This window comes from Heptranchias perlo, chromosome 11 (assembly GCF_035084215.1).
Source record: "Heptranchias perlo isolate sHepPer1 chromosome 11, sHepPer1.hap1, whole genome shotgun sequence".
Classification (NCBI taxonomy): Eukaryota; Metazoa; Chordata; class Chondrichthyes; order Hexanchiformes; family Hexanchidae; genus Heptranchias; species Heptranchias perlo.
In genome coordinates this window covers 57,329,390-57,349,384 of record NC_090335.1, presented here as the reverse complement: position 1 = coordinate 57,349,384, position 19,995 = coordinate 57,329,390, and the positions used below count along the sequence as shown (strand labels likewise).

The 19,995-nt window shown below is 44.1% G+C and overlaps 1 long non-coding RNA gene across 3 annotated transcripts in view; it reads left to right on the top strand.

Annotated features, from left to right (window-relative positions):
* The window catches only part of LOC137326981 (uncharacterized), a 143,003-nt gene that overhangs the window by 56,315 nt on the left and 66,693 nt on the right, over window positions 1–19,995 (top strand). For all 3 annotated transcript variants that reach the window (XR_010964319.1, XR_010964320.1, XR_010964321.1), the window contains one exon: window positions 18,502–18,561. This is a non-coding gene — a long non-coding RNA (uncharacterized lncRNA). The remainder of the gene's footprint in view (window positions 1–18,501; window positions 18,562–19,995) is intronic.

Below are 19,995 nucleotides of genomic sequence, written 5' to 3'. Positions count from 1 at the left end.
ATTTGATCTCCCCCCCCGCCCCCAGTGCTGACAAAAAGATACATCCTTGGTCAAACAGTGATGTTCATGGTGCCGTTATCTTCATTTGTGTCTTTTACCAAAAGTTTAGCAATAGTTGGTTAATTGGTTTGTCTTACTGCAAACGATTCAGCCCATTTTGTCAGGTAATCTGAAGAAATACCCAACTTCAGTAAATAGACATTTTTGTCTTTCTTAGCCACTAGCAGCAGCTCCAAAATACAACAACAACAAAGAAGATCACAAGATAGGTACCGATGAGGAAAGCCATTGATCCAACTTAGCTCATCCATCCAGAAAGACCATACACTTCTCCCATTAACAGCATCAAACAGTTTCTTAAATGATTCCAGGGTTTTCAGCCCTATTACCCTACCCAGAAATTCTTTCTATGGGTTGATCACTGTTTGTGTGAGTAAGGGCTTCCTAAAATCTGTTCTAAATGTGTCTTTTATTGGTTTAAACTTGTTTCCCTCTGTCCTACTATCATGGTTTAGTTTGAAGTAGTGTTTCAGAGTTACCTTCTTTACACTGTTTACTATCTTAAATACCTCTATCAGATCCTCCCTTAGTTGCCTCCTTTCAAGGTTGAAAATCTCCTTAGGCTTTCCTCATAATTTGGACCTCTGCTGCTGAGGATCAAGTTTGTGGCTTGTCTCTGAACTGACTCCAGGGCTTGAATGACCCCCTGTTACTTGAAGACCAAGATACAAGGTGTGGTCTGACCAAAGCATTATACGTTTTGAAAGTGACCTCCTCCAACTCGTACTCTTACTAATTTGGCCACGCAGCCCAGCATTCTACTGGCTTTGTGGTTGTTACTCTGCAATGATTGGACATGTTGAGCGTATAATCTACATGAAACCCCAGATCTCTTTTGACTGAATCTTTAGTTATTTCAACACCATTCATGAGTACTTATGTTGGCCATGTTATTTTTCCTATATGTAGTACTTAACACTTGTCCATATTAAAGAGATACATGTATTACTATTACAACTGTTAGCTTTATAGAGTTTATGTCATCAGCTTGGCTGATAATTTTTCTTCCTGTGGTCCAGACTCTTATACTCTGCACTCTGGAAAAGCTTGCAATAAAATATTATTTTTGTTGCATGTGTAATGATCTGGGGCTTGCATCCCCGAATTTCTCCCTTTCCCCCAGGACATAACTGGATTTCCTTAAACAGAGTTAAATGTGGGATTGAACTAATATCATTCAGTTTCACTTCAGGGATAAGGGGGGAAAAAAATCATTGCACTTTATCACTTGGAGGTTATTCCTGTGGTGGTTAGTTGCCTCCCTCAGGAGATTGAGTGGATTGGGTACAGACTATGACAAGCCAAGTTGGACATGGTCTATGGAGGGAATGGGCTTGATGGGCTGAATGGTTTTTCCCTTTTTAAAAATTTGAATTGCCTGTGAAACTCATTCCAATGTTTTTAGAACTTTATAAGACACTTTTGAGTCATTGGGCTCGAATTGAAAATTGGCACCATTTCAGACTCGCCCCCAACCTGCCTCCAACCCGCCCATTTCCAGTTTTCACTGGGGTGGGACGAGGGGCGGTTGGCCAACCCGCTTCCAGGAGGCTGGTAGGGCCTTAAAAACTTTCAAGGAGGCTTCAGGCCTCCATTTTTAACTAATTCCCCATTTCAACCCCAGGGGGCCAGGATACCCGGGCCTTCGGTTTTACGCCTCGTGAAAGGAGACGAGAAGGCCCGAGACTGTAGGTAAGTGCCTAGAAAGGCACAGCTTGTGGGCCCGGAGGAGCAGGCTTGCTTCCCCCAGGCCCAGCGAGCCTACCTGCACTGCCCTCCCCCCTCGGATCATGGACCCCCCCCTTGATTGCGGACCCCTCCTCTGATCGAGGACCCCCGACCTCGACCCTCCCACCCTGATCCTCCCCCTCCAACCCAACCCCGATCCTCCGATTCCGTCCCCGATCATCCGATCCCGATCCTCCGACCCCAACTCCCCTCCCCCCAACCCCAATCTCCGACCCTCCCCCTCAATGATCGCAGGGCCCCGCAATGACCCCCGATCCTGCCCCCTGTGACTGACCCCCGATCCTATCCCCCATGACTCGTGACCCCGTGCCCACCTATGCCTACCATGCCCCTTATCCCCCCCATGCACTTTGCCCCTTGCCCACCCGTGCCCCTTGCCCACCCATGCCCCTTGCCCACCCGTGCCCCTTGCCCACCCATGCCCCTTGCCCACCCGTGCCCCTTATCCCCCCATGCACTTTGCCCCTTGCCCACCCATGCCCCTTGCCCACCCATGCCCCTTGTCCACCCGTGCCCCTTGCCTACCCATGCCCTTTGCCCATCTATGCTCCTTGCCCACCTATGCCCCTTGCCCACCCTCCCCCTCCATGCAAACAAAGACTTACCTGCAGACTTCCTCTCTCTGGCTGCTCTCTCGTCCGACTGAGACCAGCCTGTCAATCAGCCGGTCAGTCGGACGGGAAACTGACAAAATAAATATAAAAGAGGTCTTTACGTCAAAATCGTAAGGACGTCCGGGAAACCCGTACTAATGGGTTTCCCGACCTCAAATTGATCCCCCCGACCCATTTGAAAATTGAGCCCATTGAATTCCTCTGAATGCCATCAGAAAACATTACTGAGAATTGACATGGAAACTGTGTTAGGGTTAGGATTAGAGAGCAGTCATTCTGCACTCATTGAGGTGCCTAAGCTTAGAAAAATCCACTGATTAGTCAGGTATACCATGACAATTTATAAATAAAATATTATTTCATTAACTAAAATGTTGAAAGAGAAAAAGGATTGTCATATGTTAATTTATCATGTGTATTTATTATTTGACAATTCATTATGATATATTTGTATGGATTTTGTATTTCACAGTGCAGTCTAATGGTGTCATGGATCAATGTACTAATGTGGTGGGGTGTGGGCTGTCACCTTCAATTACCCAATTGGTGGGTTGACTAGTGGGTTATTAGACAAAGTGCCAAATAAAGGCAAGAGATTCCTCCACAGATAAGGAAGATAAATAAGTGTTCACATCACCTCTGTTGGTCTTTCCAGTTTCACTAGCAATGGTTTCCCGCCTTCTCTCTTGGATGGAATATTATGCAGTGCACGGAGTCCTAAAACAAAGGAAAAATATAAATTAAAATTGTGTTTAAAAACAAGTGTTTCTACTTCTCTGTCTTGATGGTGCTGACTCTGCTCTCATACAGTTCTCCCGGTACCAGCAGTCTGCTAAGGAGCTGGAGCTGGCTGGGTGGGGGGTCACGATGTCCAATTATTTTGAGGTCAGCGAACGCAGCTTTAGAGGACCACCTCTATTTTGTTCACAGGAACCTCTGTCACCTATCTTCGGCCTCCAGGTTCGGCCTTCGGACTAGGTAAGTCGGCATTCCCCAATTCCCAGCTCGGTCCTCTTCCTGTCGAGTCGACCAAAATCTTGAGTTGGGCCTTCCCCAGTCAGCCAAACCTAACTCTGCTACTGTCTGGTACCTCACTCAAGTGGCCATTCTACAAGTGTGAACATGTAAGTAAGTGTTGGGTAGCTATTCACCGTAGAGGGTATCAAATCTACACCCAAACCTGTCCTTATGTTCACACAGAGCATTTTCCAGCAGCAGAGATCCAGGTTGAATCTTCAATGTAGAAAGAAAGAAAGAACTTGTATTTTTATAGTGCCTTTCATGTCCTCTGATCATCCCAAAGTGCCTGCAACCAATGAATTACTTTTGAAGTGTAGTCAAACATGGCAGCCAATGTGCCCACAACAAGATCCCACAAACAGCAATGAGATAAATGACCAGTTAATCTGTATTTAGTCGTGTTGAATGAGGAACAAATATTGACCAGGACAACTCCTCTGCTCTTTGAATAGTGCCACAGGATCTTTTACATTTACCTGATAAGATAAAATCTTATCTGAAAGATGGCACCTCCAACAATGCAGCATTTCCTCAGTACTGCACTAAAATAACAGGCCAGATTACACGCTCTAGTCCCTGGAGTAAGGCTTGAACCCGTGATCTTCAGATTCAGGTGAGCGTGGTGCTACTGGGCCAAGCTGACATACTAGGGCTGTCGAGGCCAATTCTATCATCCCAGTTGGTTCTTCAGTTGAGATTAGCCATCTCAGCACAACCACAACAACTTGCATTTATTTAACATTAAAAAAATCCCAAAGGGTTTAACAGAGAAGAAAAGGAGTGGACACTGAGCCTTTGTGGGAGAGTTAGGAGAAGCGACTAAAAGCTTAGTCAAAGAGATGGGTTTTGAGAAGGCTTTTAAAGGCAGAGAGGGATAGAGAGAGGTGAAGGGATTTAAGCAGGAATTTCCAGAGAGTGGGACGAAGATGGCTAAGGTTATGATCTTCCTTGTTTGTACTGCTTCCTTCTATACTAAATGTATATCCACTCGTCACTGTGCACTTGGTGGTCTTACCTACTTTTAATTGTAAACAATTTGACAACACCAAGTTATAGTCCAACAAATTTATTTTAAATTCCACAAGCTTTCGGAGGCTTCCTTCTTCCTCAGGTGAGCGGTGTGGAAGGAGGAAGCCTCCGAAAGCTTGTGGAATTTAAAATAAATTTGTTGGACTATAACTTGGTGTTGTAAAATTGTTTACAATTGTCAACCCCAGTCCATCACCAGCATCTCCACATCATGGCTACTTTTAATTGTAATGGAAGCCTTTGAACATATAAATGTTGTGTGTAAATTGCTATAATTTGACCAATTACTGAAATAAAACAATTCTTACATCGTGTTATACAGAAGGCAACTACACAGCTGCATGTGGACTGCAAAGATCGTGAAGCGTATTCACTTAACAGGAAAATAAAGCCAAAATTATTCACATATAAAGAAGTCAATACAAAGATTGTAAACGGAAAATGACTTGTAATTTTTAATTACTGAAGAGAAATTTAAATAATAAATTTTATTATGCAATCATTCACATAGAGTTAACTACATAATGATGGTGGATAGAAGATCTGTGCCCATAACACAGTTTTACAATGCTTTAACTGCCACAGTTAAACAGATTATTTTAAAGCTAACTGCTAATTTGACAGAAAAAGAGATATTGATGTGCCGTATTCATTCTTTAACTGCATGTAATAGATGAGGATTATATTATTGTAAAATTATAAAGCTCCTTACAAATTATACCAGGTTTCAGGAGAGGACCAGTTCTCAAAATGACCAATTTTGAAGAATAATTCTTCTGCCAGTGTCACAGCAGCAGTAAAATTATTTGCCATCATTTCTGCCAGCTGGGTCTGTTTTTCTCAAAATGCATGTTTGACAAGCTACTAAGTATTTCCAGCTATAAAATGCCAAACAACTTGATACCTTGCAAATTAGAGTTAACCATTGAGCTCTTAAGTTTTCGGTTTTGGCAAACACACAAAAATGAAAGGCTATGTTTCTGAAATTACAAAATAAACATTCTTCACCTAGAATAACTTGTGTTGAAACCTGTGCTAATAACATACAGATGCATGCTTGTCTGAAGGATATGTACAACACGTGGGTAATCTCCTCAGCTTAGCATGGGTAAGGCATAGCACCATGGGTGTTTTCCAAACAGCCTGCTGCTTTTAGTGACTCCGTTTTTTTCCTTCTGTGAATACTTCAAGCCCCAATTTTAACCCTTTCCACCCAATGGGCGGGTGGTTAAAATAGCAGTAGAGAACTTATCACTACGTTTTCAATGCGTCGCGCTCGGCGCCATTTTCACTGCACGTTTTTCGAAGGCGGTTGAAGCTTCCCCCACAGGCAAGTGGAGGCCTCATGATTATATTAAAATTGGGGTCTTAGTGCAATTGGGACCCCAATGCCATTTTAACTGAAAACCAGGGCATTTTCAATGCCGAACCTACCAGTTAAACTTGGCGGGATTGATCTCTGACAGCCACTGAAGCAGTATTTAAAGGGGCACTCACCTGCAGCAAATTGGATGACAGGATTTTTAAAAAATTTGTTCATGGGATTTGGGCGTCGCTGGCGAGGCCGGAATTTATTGCCCATCCCTAATTGCCCTCGAGAAGGTGGTGGTGAGCCGCCTTCTTGAACCGCTGCAGTCCGTGTGGTGAAGGTTCTCCCACAGTGCTGTTAGGAAGGGAGTTCCAGGATTTTGACCCAGCGACGATGAAGGAACGGCGATATATTTCCAAGTTGGGATGGTGTGTGACTTGGAGGGGAACGTGCAGATTGTGTTGTTCCCATGTACCTGCTGCTCTTGTCCTTCACAGTGCGCCGGAGGTCAAGTGAGTTAATGTTTAGGGTGGTGGATGGGGCGCCAATCAAGCGGGCTGCTTTGTCCTGGATGATGTCGAGCTTCTTGAGTGTTGTTGGAGCTGCACTCATCCAGGCAAGCGGAGAGTATTCCATCACACTCCTGACTTGTGCCTTGCAGATGGTGGAAAGGCTTTGGGGAGTCAGGAGGTGAGTCACTCGCCGCAGAATACCCAGCTTCTGACCCGCTCTTGTAGCCACAGTATTTTTATGGCTGGTCCAGTTAAGTTTCTGGTCAATGGTGACCCCCAGGATGTTGATGGTGGGGGATTCGGCGATGGTAAGGCCGTTGAATGTCAAGGGAGGTGGTTAGACTCTCTCTTGTTGGAGATGGTCATTTTTCTGGCACTTGTCTGGTGCGAATGTAACTTGCCACTTATGAGCCCAAGCCTGGATGTTGTCCAGGTCTTGCTGCATGCGGACACGGACTGCTTCATTATCTGAGGGGTTGCGAATGGAACTGAACATTGTGCAATCATCAGCAAACATCCCCATTTCTGACCTTATAATGGAGGGAAGGTCATTGATGAAGCAGCTGAAGATGGTTGGGCCTAGGACACTGCCCTGAGGAACTCCTGCAGCAATGCCCTGGGGCTGAGATGATTGACCTCCAACAACCACTACCATCTTCCTTTGTGCTAGGTATGACTCCAGCCACTGGAGAGTTTTCCCCCTGATTCCCATTGACTTCAATTTTACTAGGGCTCCTTGGTGCCACACTCGGTCAAATGCTGCCTTGATGTCAAGGGCAGTCACTCTCACCTCACCTCTGGAATTCAGCTCTTTTGTTCATATTTGGACCAAGGCTGTAATGAGGTCCGGAGCCGAGTGGTCCTGGCGGAACCCAAACTGAGCATCGGTGAGCAGGTTATTGGTGAGTAAGTGCCGCTTGATAGCACTGTCAACGACACCTTCCATCACTTTGCTGATGATTGAGAGTGGACTGATGGGGCGGTAATTGGCCGGATTGGATTTTTCCTATTTTTTGTGGACAGGACATACCTGGGCAATTTTCCACATTGTCGGGTAGATGCCAGTGTTGTAGCTGTACTGGAACAGCTTGGCTAGAGGCGCAGCTAGTTCTGGAGCACAAGTCTTCAGCACTACAGCTGGGATGTTGTCGGGGCCCATAGCCTTTGCTGTATCCAGTGCACTCAGCCGTTTCTTGATACCTTTGTGCTATTTGGATTGCCAGGAAAGTTTCCAGCTTTCAAATTGTTTCACTCTCTTTTTTTTGCCTTATCACCCTTAGTAAATTTTATCTGCTTATAATGGGTGCTATTATTGCTAGTTTTATTTAGATGGAGGAACACCTAGAGGAAGAGGAGCAGCAGTAGCAGCAACTCGGCCTGAGAGAAGGCAGCAGGTGAGGGGGGCTGGTTGTAGGAGGCCGTACACAGGGTGTACAGGCACAAAGTCACTTTCTTGGACCTTCCAAGGAGCAGTGCATCAGGAGGCTACGTTTTTCCAGGCAGGCTGTGGCAGTCCTCTAGCGTCAGGACCTGCTGCCTGCTGGACCAGGGGTCCATGTTTTGCCAGCGGTTCTCAAAATCACCACAGCCCTTAAATCTTTGCCACTGGCTCCTTCCAGCCTGCTACAGTGAACATCAGCTGCATCATCCAGTCTGCAGCACACAGCAGGTTCACCAAAGTGCCAAATGTGATAAAGGTGATGAATTTAATGGCAAACATAATAATTGCCTTCAATTAATTTCTCACTCAAGTGATCAACCCATAGTGCTTTTGTTAAAAGGGTTGCTAACTGTGCTACTTCTACAAGGTGCTCTCTTGTGGCCTCAGCAAAGCTAGAGGAAGTGCGCTGATCCTTGTGTTGGGACTCTTGAGCTGCTTGTGGTTGGCGATTTCTGGGTGCTCGTGCCTGTGAGGGTCCGGCTGCAGACTGCTGCATCGTGACAGCTGCCAGGCCAGTCTGGACCAGCTGACTTCCTGACAACATGGTAGGTATTGGTTGAGGGGGTTGCAAAGGAGTAGACTTGCTGACCTCCCGAGAGAGGGCAATATATACCATACTCATCGCATCACTACCACTCCTGTGGGGCTGGGGCTCATCGCTTCCACTGATCTGCGGGACAGGAGACTGCAGAAGATGAATGACTCCTTGAAAGCCTCTATCTATTCGGTCCATCCATCAGTCCAAGGTGGACATTTATCGCTCTGATGTGGTGCTCAGATCCTACATGGAAGCATGTTTGAGCTTCCACCAAAGCTGCAAAGGTTGGTGACACTGTAGCCCAGTTGCATCATCCCTCAGGGAGGTCACACCGTCCAGGGTGGACTGCAGAGTGCTAATGCCATCCAAGATCACACCACACAGGCTGGAAGTGGACTCTTTCACATTTTCAGCCATGAAACTCCTTGTAATGCTTCCAATACCTTGTGCAACTGTTGTTTGAGGCCAGCAGTTTTCTTTTCATGGCTGGGCCACTGACATCCTCATCTCTGTCCTGCTTAGCAGAGCTGGAAAGAAGACCGAGCCCTATGGTAAACTCTCTCCTGGGCTGTCCCTGCCACCAGTACCCGCTGGGTGCCTCACCATATAACCCCCGTGAAGTGTCAGTGTCTGAGCTGGTGCCAGGGAGGGATGGACCATGTGACGCATCCTCAGGAGAATTATCTGTTTCCGTGGGGTGTCTGCTGCAGGAGCCTCTTGCTGCCTAGAAGGACCAAGAGGAAAGAGAAAAGGAACAAGAGTTATGATGGCACATAGAATCTAGACGTTAGCAGGTGACAGTCTTGAGAGTACTTCTTGAAGTTGTGAAGCTTGCTGCATATTTGCTGAGGTGAATGAACGGTTACTGTAATACGTAACGGCCCTGCACAGATAAAGCACCGGCTGCAACTTCCTTGATGCTCATGGCTCTGCCTGAGCCACTGATCTCCAGGGGTTCTTGCTTTGCTTGCGTGAGGCCTATAATGATTGGTACTCCTCCCCCCATCGTGGTCCTCTCCCTAGCATTATGCACTGTCTTGGTCTGCAGAAAGAGAAGGTGAGAGTGAGTGGCTGTTGAAAAGGTGAATGGAGATTTGTAGGACTTGTGCATATAGCACGTGATGAAAGCTGGAGAAGAAGCAAGATGGAATGTGGATGGGGAGGTGACGAATGGAAGGCTATGTGTGACTGCACCTAGCACAGAAATGGCCATACCCGTTGGAGTCAAGGTCACCACTGCCTTGAACTTTTCTAAACAATTTTACGACACCAAGTTATAGTCCAGCAATTTTATTTTAAATTCACTATCATAAAGTGAATTTAAAATAAAATTGCTGGACTATAACTTGGTGTCGTAAAATTGTTTACAATTGTCAACCCCAGTCCATCACCGGCATCTCCACATCTTGAACTTTTCTACCATTGTTTCTTTTCAAACCACCATTGGTGACATTTGCCGGTCAGTCAGTCATCCGTACACTGCTGCAACAAGCAGACCATTGAAGCCTTATTTGCCCGGGGCAACACATAGAAAGGAGGGAAAAACTGGAGAAGGCCCAGCATTTTTACCAAATGGCTGGGTACCAAAAGTGCAGGGCCTCACTGAAGCAACAATGTAGGCATAGAGCACCAAACAATAACTATATGGCATATATAACAAGAGAGGGCGCAGAAGAGATTTTCTAGAATAGTACCAGGGATGAGGGACTTCAGTTATGTGGAGAGACTGGACAAACTGGAGTTGTTCTCATAAGAATATAAGAAATAGGAGCAGGAGTAGGCCATATGGCCCCTCGAGAAGGTTAAGGGGAGATTTGATAGAGGTGTTCAAGACCATGAACAGTTTTGATAGAGTAAATAAGGAGAAACTGTTTCCAGTGGCAGAAGGGTTGGTAACCAGAGGATACGGATTTAAGTTGATCAGCAAAAGACACAGAGATGATATGAGGAAACATTTTTTTATGCAGCGAGTTGTTATGATCTGGAATGCACTGCCTGATAGGGTGGTGGAAGCAGATTCAATAGTAACTTTCAAAAGGGAATTGGATAAATACTTGAAGCGAAAATAAATTACAGGGATATGAGCACAGAGCAGGGGATTGGGACTAATTGGATAGCTCTTTCAAGCACAAGTATGATGGGCTGAATGGCCACCTCCTGTTCTGTACCTACGATAATATTATGATAGGATATATAAATTGCAAAAGATTTTGTTCAGTCAAGTCCAGGTGGTTTTGGATCACTACCACAGTATAATGCAGGTGGCTGCAAGAGACCCAACAGCAGCCACATTGCTTTCATTTACAATAGTGCAAATGCCACAATTAAGAAAACTAATATTGAATTGGGGACAGGGACTCGATAAAATTAATATAAGTAAAGCAACAGTAATGAAGAAAATAATAGCACGAAAGAGTGACAAATCCTCAGAACCAGATGGTTTCCATCCCAGGGTTTTAAAGGAAGTAGGTGAGCACATTGCAGATGCCCTAACTATAATCTTTCAAAGTTCTCTAGATTCAGGAACTGTCCCTCTGGATTGGAAAATTGCATGTCACCCCACTTTTTAAGAAAGGAGAGAGAGGGAAACTGGGGAATTATAGACCAGTTAGCCTAACATCTGTTGTGGGGAAAATGCTGGAATCGATAATTAAGGATAGGGTGACCGAACACCTCGAGAATTTTCAGTTAATCAGAGAGAGCCAACATGGATTTGTGAAAGGTAGGTTGTGCCTGACAAACCTGATTGAACTTTTTGAAGAGGTGACTAAAGTAGTGGTCAGGGGAATGTCAATGGATGTTATTTATATGGACTTCCAGAAGGCATTTGATAAGGTCCCACATAAGAGACTGTTAGCTAAGATAGAAGCCCATGGAATCGAGGGAAAAGTACGGACTTGGTTAGGAAGGTGGCTGAGCGTAAGGCGACAGAGAGTAGGGATAATGGGTAGGTACTCACATTGGCAGGATGTGACTAGTGGAGTCCCGCAGGGGCCTCAATTATTCACAATATTTATTAACGACTTAGATGAAGGCATAGAAAGTCTCATATCTAAGTTTGCCGATGACACAAAGATTGGTGGTATTGTAAGCAGTGTAGATGAAAACATAAAATTACAAAGCGATATTGATAGATTAGGTGAATGGGCAAAACTGTGGCAAATGGAATTCAATGTAGACAAATGTGAGGTCATCCACTTTGGATTAAAAAAGGATAGAACAGTGTACTTTCTAAATGGTAAAAAGTTAAAAACAGTGGATGTCCAAAGGGACCTAGGGGTTCAGGTACATAGATCATTGAAGTGTCAAGAACAGGTGCAGAAAATAATCAATAAGGCTAATGGAATGCTGGCCTTTATATCAAGAGGACTAGAGTACAAGGGGGCAGAAGTTATGCTGCAGCTATAAAAAACCCAGGTTAGATCGCACCTGGAGTACTGTGAGCAGTTCTGGGCACCGCACCTTCGGAAGGACATATTGGCCTTGGAGGGAGTGCAGTGTAGGTTTACTAGAATGATAGCCGGACTTCAAGGGTTAAGTTACGAGGAGAGATTACACAAATTGGGGTTGTATTCTCTGGAGTTTCGAAGGTTAAGGGGTGATCTGATCGAAGTTTATAAGATATTAAGGGGAATGGATAGTGTGGATGGAGAGAAACTATTTCCGCTGGTTGGGGATTCTAGGAGTAGGGGGCACAGTCTAAAAATTAGAGCCAGACCTTTCAGGAGTGAGATTAGAAAATATTTGTACACACAAAGGGTGGTAGAAGTTTGGAACTCTCTTCCGCAATCTGTAACCTCATGGCCAGGCATATTCCTCACTCCACCATTACCAACAAGCCAGGGGATCAACCCTGGTTCAATGAGGAGTGTAGAAGAGTGTGCCAGGAGCAGCACCAGGCGCACCTAAAAATGAGGTGCCAACCTGGTGAAGCTACAACTCAGGACTACATGCATGCTAAACAGCAGAAGCAACATGCTATAGACAGAGCTAAGCGATTCCACAACCAACTGATCAGATCAAAGCTCTGTAGTCCTGCCACATCCAGTCATGAATGGTGGTGGACAATTAAACAACTAACAGGAGGAGGAGGCTCTGCAAACATCCCCATTCTCAATGATGGCGGAGTCCAGCACATGAGTGCAAAAGACAAGGCTGAAGCGTTTGCAATCATCTTCAGCCTGAAGTGCCGAGTGGATGATCCATCTCGGCCTCCTCCCGATGTCCCCACCATCACAGAAGCCAGTCTTCAGTCAATTCGATTCATTCCATGTGATATCAAGAAACGGCTGAGTGCACTGGATACAGCAAAGGCTATGGGCCTCGAAAACATCCCAGCCGTAGTCCTGAAGACTTGTGCTCCAGAACTAGCTGCACCTCTAACCAAGCTGTTCCAGTACAGCTACAACAGTGGCATCCACCCGACAATGTGGAAAATTGCCCAGGCATTTCCTGTCCACAAAAAGCAGGACAAATCCAATCCGGCCAATTACTGCCCCATCAGTCTACTCTCAATCATCAGCAAAGTGATGGAAGTTGTCGTCGACAGCGCTATCAAGCGGCACTTACTCACCAATTACCTGCTCACCGATGCTCAGTTTGGGTTCCGCCAGGACCACTCGGCTCCAGACCTCATTACAGCCTTGGTCCAAACATGGACAAAAGAGCTGAATTCCAGAGGTGAGGTGAGAGTGACTGCCCTTGACATCAAGGCAGCATTTGACTGAGTGTGGCACCAAGGGGCCCTAATAAAATTGAAGTCAATGGGAATCAGGGGGAAAACTCTCCAGTGGCTGGAGTCAACCTAGCACAAAGGAAGATGGTAATGGTTGTTGGAGGCCAATCATCTCAGCCCCAGGGCATTGCTGCAGGAGTTCCTCAGGGCAGTGTCCTAGGCCCAACCATCTTCAGCTGCTTCATCAATGTCCTTCCCTCCATCGTAAGGTCAGAAATGGGGATGTTTGCTGAAGATTGCACATTTTTCAGTTTCATTCGCAACCCCTCAAATAATGAAGCAGTCCATGCCCGCATGCAGCAAGACCTGGACAACATCCAGGCTTGGGCTCATAAGTGGCAAGTAACATTTGTGCCAGACAAGTGCCAGGCAATGACCATCTCCAATAAGAGAGAGTCTAACCACCTACACTTGACATTCAACGGCATTACCATCGCCGAATCCCCCACCATCAACTTCCTGGGGGTCATCATTGACCAGAAACTTAACTGGACCAGCCATTTAAATACTGTGGCTACAAGAGCAGGTCAGAGGCGCTGGGTATTCTGCGGCGAGTGACTCACCTCCTGATTCCCCTAAGCCTTTCCACCATCTGCAAGGCACAAGTCAGGAGTGTGATGGAATACTCTCCACTTGCCTGGATGAGTGCAGCTCCAACAACATTCAAGAAGCTCGACACCATCCAGGACAAAGCAGCCCGTTTGATTGGCACCCGATCCACCACCCTAAACATTCACTCCCTTCACCATCGGCGCACAGTGGCTGCAGTGTGTACCATCCACAGGATGCACAGCAGCAACTCGCCAAGGCTTCTTCGACAGCACCTCACAAACCCACGACCTCTACCACCTGGAAGGACAAGAGCAGCAGGTACATGGGAACAACACCACCTGCACGTTCCCCTCCAAGTCACACACCATCCCGATTTGAAAATATATCGCCGTTCCTTCATCGTCGCTGGGTCAAAATCCTGGAACTCCCTTCCTAACAGCACTGTGGGAGAACCGTCACCACACGGACTGCAGCGGTTCAAGATGGCGGCTCACCACCACCTTCTCAAGGGCAATTAGGGATGGGCAATAAATGCCGGCCTCGTCAGCGACGCCCACATCCCATGAACGAAGAAAACATGTTCCTATGTTCCTTACTTGAGGGAGCAGGCAGAATGGACGGATTGATTGACAGCTATTTTCCGTTAAAAGCAACCCACGAGCCTCTCTATGAACAGTCCTGTGGTCTTCTCTGTTGTGCACTGGCCCTGTATGAACATGATAGCCCGAAATCCCCTGTGTTTTCATTACCATCTCTACGTATTGGCACCCAATATCAACATTCACATCTCTGTTGTACAAAAAAATCATCCTGAAACATTCCAAAGAAGGTGCAAGTATCTTATTGCTCTAATCCACGAGGCCAATTTTCCTTTGCTTTGTGCCAAGGAAATACAAAGGACTCGAAAAAGGAGCAGACACTTGTCATTGCCAGTCCTCTGAATCCTTTGCATTGCCCTGGGATTTCTTCTGGGTCAGGGACAGGCAGAGAACTTGTGCGTGGATCAGGCGCAGGCGGCCACATCTCATTGAAAAGAGACAGGAGTGATGTGATGGCACTTCTCGCCTCTTTTTGCTCTCTCAGCAATGGGTGGGTGCCCATCTGGAGAAATGCCCAAAAGAAATGGGCCTTAGGCTCTGCGCCCAGCCTGTTCAGATCAGATGATCTGAGCACGGCCTGGGTGTCACCAGTTGAAGCCAAGCAGCAAGTAAGTATTTTTTAGCAGGTGTAGGAGGAAAAGAATCAGAGCTAGAATTCTTCTGGCTGCTGCTTTTGGACAGCAGCCAGAAGATCCTGCAGGCAGAGGCCATTCCTGATGCTGCAGGCCTGTCTGACATGCAGCAGTTGTTGGATTTATTTTGCCAAGTGCAATGTCTTACTAAGGGGCTGGTAAGTGCCTGCGTTACACAGGGTCTAGAATAATGATCTGTGAGCTTGAAAGCACTGTAGAAAATTTAATTTATAACATTCCTATTGAAATTTACTTGCCTTTGACCTGATAACTGTAGGCACTGCATGCATAGATTGCTCCAAATCTGTCAGAATTTGTTTTTCTACTTGTCTATTCTTTTATTTGCATTTCAATAATTTTTCCCCTTTTTGAACTTTTGTTCTTTTCTATTTTAATATCATTCTTTCTTTTCCATTAAAAAAATTATTCAATTTATCATTGAAGGGCCAATTCTCCAATTTTTTGGGAAATGAACAAAATGCCAGTTTTTTGTTCACATTGGTGAACTGCGTATTATTTCTGAGAATGAAATTTTACTGGCAGCAATGAGAAAACGAATCAGTATCAAGGCTGAAAAGTTTTTAAAATCCAATTGTGGAGAACATGATTGTTGTTGAAAATGGCCAACGCAAACATAGAAAATCTTGTTTTAGTGATGAGATACCCCAAGTCTTAATAAACTACTGTTTACTTCCACCTCCACAACATTGCTCATCTCCGCTTCAGCCTTATCCATGTTTTTGTCAATTCAGTGCCGGTTCTGTGCTATCACATAGAAACATAGAAAATAAGAGCAAGAGTAGGCCATTCGGCCCTTCGGGCCTGCTCCGCCATTCAAAATGATCATGGCTGATCGTCTAACTCAGTACCCTTTTCCCCCCATATCCCTTGATCCCTTTAGCATTAAGAAATATATCTATCTCCTTCTTGAATACATCTAATGCCTTCTGTGGTAGAGAATTCCACAGGTTCACCACCCTTTGAGTGAAGAAATTTCTCCTCATCTCGGTTCTAAATGGCATATCCCGTATCCTGAGATTGTGCCCCCTGGTTCTGGACTCCTCAGCCATCGTGAACATCCTCCCTGCATCTAGTCTGTCTAGTCCTGTTAGAATTTTATGTGTTTCGATGAGATCACCTCTCATTCTTTTGAACTCAAGTGAATATAGGCCTAGTCGACCCAATCTCTCCTCATACATCAGATCTGCCATCCCAGGAATCAGTCTGGTAAACCTTCATTGCACTCTCTCCATGGCAAGGACATCCTTCTTCAGATAAGGAGACCAACACTGCACACAATACTCCAGATGTGGTCTCACCAAGGCCCTGTACAACTTCAGTAAGACATCCCTGTTCCTGTACTCAAATCCTCTTGCAATGAATGCCAACACACCATTTGCCTTCCTAACTGCTTGCTGCACCTGAATGCTCATTTTCAAGTGAGCCTTGCACAAGTGAAATTGACCTTCAAAAGTGACTACAGCAAAATATATTCATGGCACCAAAGCAGTTCGTTCATGGTTACTCAGTGATGCAGTAACTTACATTCTGTAACCCTTGCTAGCTAGTAGTCAATGCACTATCCACCACTGCTACTCCCTCATAGTAGTGCACATAGACAACCAACACAAAGATGTTCATAACACACAAGGGATGAACACTAGCATACACATTGAACAAGAAAAACATTAAATCCACACTATGACCACTGCAATATTTAATAAAAATGAATTCACTTTTACCATGACTTGCAGTCTGGGATTCTTTTATTGCGTAGAAACCATCAGTTATCCAAAGGTCAAACAAAATGGCTTAGTCCTGACATCTTCCCTGGGAGTGTGTAGAAGGGCTGTGTTTTATTAAAGCTGAGCGAACTGATGGTCTTCCCTGCTACTGGTATTGTATTGTATTAACAGCTTCCACTTATATAGCTTCTTTAATGCAATGAAGTATCCCAAGATGCTCCACAAAAAGAGAAAGGGATGTGGAATCAGACACTTAGCAGGAGTCGAGTGAAGAGTTGGGGGAGATGCCCAAAGATGTAATTGAAGTTTTAAGAAAGCTGAGAGAGATAGATCAGAAAATTATAAACCTGTTAGTTTAACGTCTGTTGTGGGGAAGTTATTGGAATAAATAATTAAGGACAGGGTGACGGAGCACTTAGAAAAATTTGAGCTGATTAGAGAGCGCCAACATGGATTTGTAAAGGGCAGATCATGTCTAACGAACCTAATTGAATTTTTTGAGGAAGTAACTAAAGTAGTACACAGGGGAATGTCTTTGGATGTAGTTTACATGGACTTCCAGAAGGCATTCGATAAGATTCCACATAAGAGATGGTTAGCTACAATTAAATCTCATGGAATTGAAGGCAAATTATTGACCTGGTTAGGAGATTGATTAGGCATTAGAAGACAGAGAGTAGGGATAATGGGTAAGTACTTGAATTGGAAGGGTCTAGTGCTGTCCCACAAGGATCTGTGCTGGGGTCTCAACTATTCACTATATTTATTAATGACTTAGATAACTCAATAGAGAGCCATATATCCAACTGTGCCGATGATACAAGGATTGGTGGCATAATAAGTAGTGTAGGCGGGAGCATAAAATTACAAAGAGACATTGATAGATTAAGTGAGTGAGCAAAACTGTGGCAGATGGATTTCAACGTAGGTGAGGTCATCCATTTTCGACCAAAAAAAGGGTAGATCCGAGTATATTTTAAATGGTGAAAAGCTAGAAACAGTGGAGGTCCAAAGAGATTTAGGGATCCATATACACAAATCACGCAGTGGTCAGGTACAAAAAAAAATCAAAAAGGCTAATGGAATGTTAGCCTTTATATCTAGACGGCTAGATATAAAGGGGAGGAAGTTTTGCTACAGCTAATCAAAGTCCTGGTTAGTCCACCTCTGGAGTATCGTGTACAGTTCTGGGCACCGCACCTTAGGAAGGATATATTGGCCTTGGAAGGAGTGCAGCGCAGATTCACCAGAATGTTACCGGGGCTACAAGGGTTAAAGGAGAGATTACATAAACTAGGCTTGTTTTCCCTGGAATATAGAAGGCTAAGAGGTGATTTGATTGAGGTTTTTAGGATTTTGAAAGGAATTAGGGTAGATAGAAACTTTTTCTGCTGGTGGGGGAATCTAGGACAAGGGGACATAACCTTAAAATCAGAGCCGGCCATTCAGGAGAGAAGATGGAAACACTTCTTCACACAAAGGGTGGTAGAAGTGTGGAACTCTCTCCCACAAAAAGCAGTAGATGCTAGCTCAATTAATCATTTCCAATCTGAGATCAATAGATTTTTGCTAGCCAAGGGTATTAAGGGATATGGAGCCAAAGCGGGTAAATGGAATTAGGATACAGATCAGCCATGATCTCTCTGAATGGCAGAACAGGCTCGAGAGGCTGAATGACGTACTCCTGTTCCTATGTTCCTATGTTAAGGAAGCTTTTAAAGATACAACAACTTGTAAGGATTTAGCATGTAGGGCCATGATAACTGAAGGCTCTGTCACCAATGGTAAAGCAGAGGGAGGGGAAGATACAATAGTCCAAATCATAAGAGTGGAGGGTGCATGCTGTGATATCAGACTGAAGAAGGTTCTGGAGGAAGCACAGAGGGATTTGAAAACAGCAACAACAGCATATTGCATTTTAAATGTTATTTGAGGTCCACATTGCAGATGCCTTTCTCTTGTGCAGGAAGATATCTCATCGTTTTACAATAAGGAAGAAAAAGATACAGTGGACACCGAGCACGGGGTAAGAAAGATTACTTATCATTCCGTATACATCATAGAAAGCTCTTTAAGTCATTCACTACTGAAAATATTATTTGACTAAATTAAAATCTGACATAATGATTTAAACAACACTGAAAGTTCGGCTCCATTCTAAATGTTTACAATTTTTTTGCCACTTGCTAAGGCAATAAGAAATCATTTCAATTCCTTTTATGGTTTGTTCTTTAGCCTTGTTTTAAACTGACCTATTATTTATATTTTTGTATGCGTGTAACTATTGACTGCAATCAGCCTTTAAAAGATTGAAAGAAAGAGCTAAAGCTTTCTTTGTTTTTAACATCAAAAATGTACTTGGCAAATCTGGATCCATTAGAACATGGAATATATGTTGATGGCTGTTATTGGAAGGAAACCATTTCAAAGCCAAAAGGATACATTTGCACAGCTCTGTTTGTAACAGATGTCTTTCCCAGTATCTGAAGAAGTCGCAGTTCAGCCATGCATCAATGTGTCTGATCTGAAGAGATGATCATTTGGACACTGACTGGGAATATGGCAATATTTAATCATGGAACAAGGCTGTGTTTCACTGTTTCTTTAAAAGAAAACAAAAAAAACCTGGTGAACCATGCGCCAATCAAAACTTTATTCCCAAGCACGGACTTAATGGATTGTGTAATTAATCAAGACTTTGCAAATATCAAATAGCAGTTTTATGATAGTTAAAATAATCACCACTGGAGACAGTGGGTAGTGGCCCATGCAGCCTGACGGTTTGGCTCTTTCCTTGTCTGGATCCTTGTCTGTTAAACTTTAGCATAAGAATAAAAGCTGAGCCCATTTAGTGTTGAGGTGTGGGGTGTGGCAATCTCTGAATTAAACCATATGAAAAACTGGGCAAGCGGGTATGTTAGTTGAGTTCATGGTCTGTTGCAACGTGGCAATTTTTAGTCTACATTTACACAGAGGTTTCTGGTTCAAGATTGGGAATTACATTAAATATAAATGAGCTAGATACAGAAAATATGGAAGACATCTGAAATTACAGAAGGATCACCTGCAGAATTGGATTCATTTTGAGGCTGGATTGACCTGGAAAGAATTCTGATTAAGACTGGCTAAAGATGTTACAAAGAAAAACAGAAAACAATTCCTGTTTTTATTTCAGAGTTCCAGCATCCACAGTATTTTGCTTTTGTAGAGATATTACAATGTTGGCATCGTATAATACATTCTGATGTTTCACAGTTTCAATCAATTGTTATAATATTTGAACTGATATGAAATTGAAGTGAAACGGGTTAATTTAGATTGATCTTAAGCTGAACTCAACTCTATTCCTCTAACATAAATGAACTTTTAGCTGTGGTTCATTAAATTAATACAAAAAACACAAAGTTTTAAAGTTGCATTCTTTAATAATAGAAATGAAGTAGGTGATCATTTGTTATAC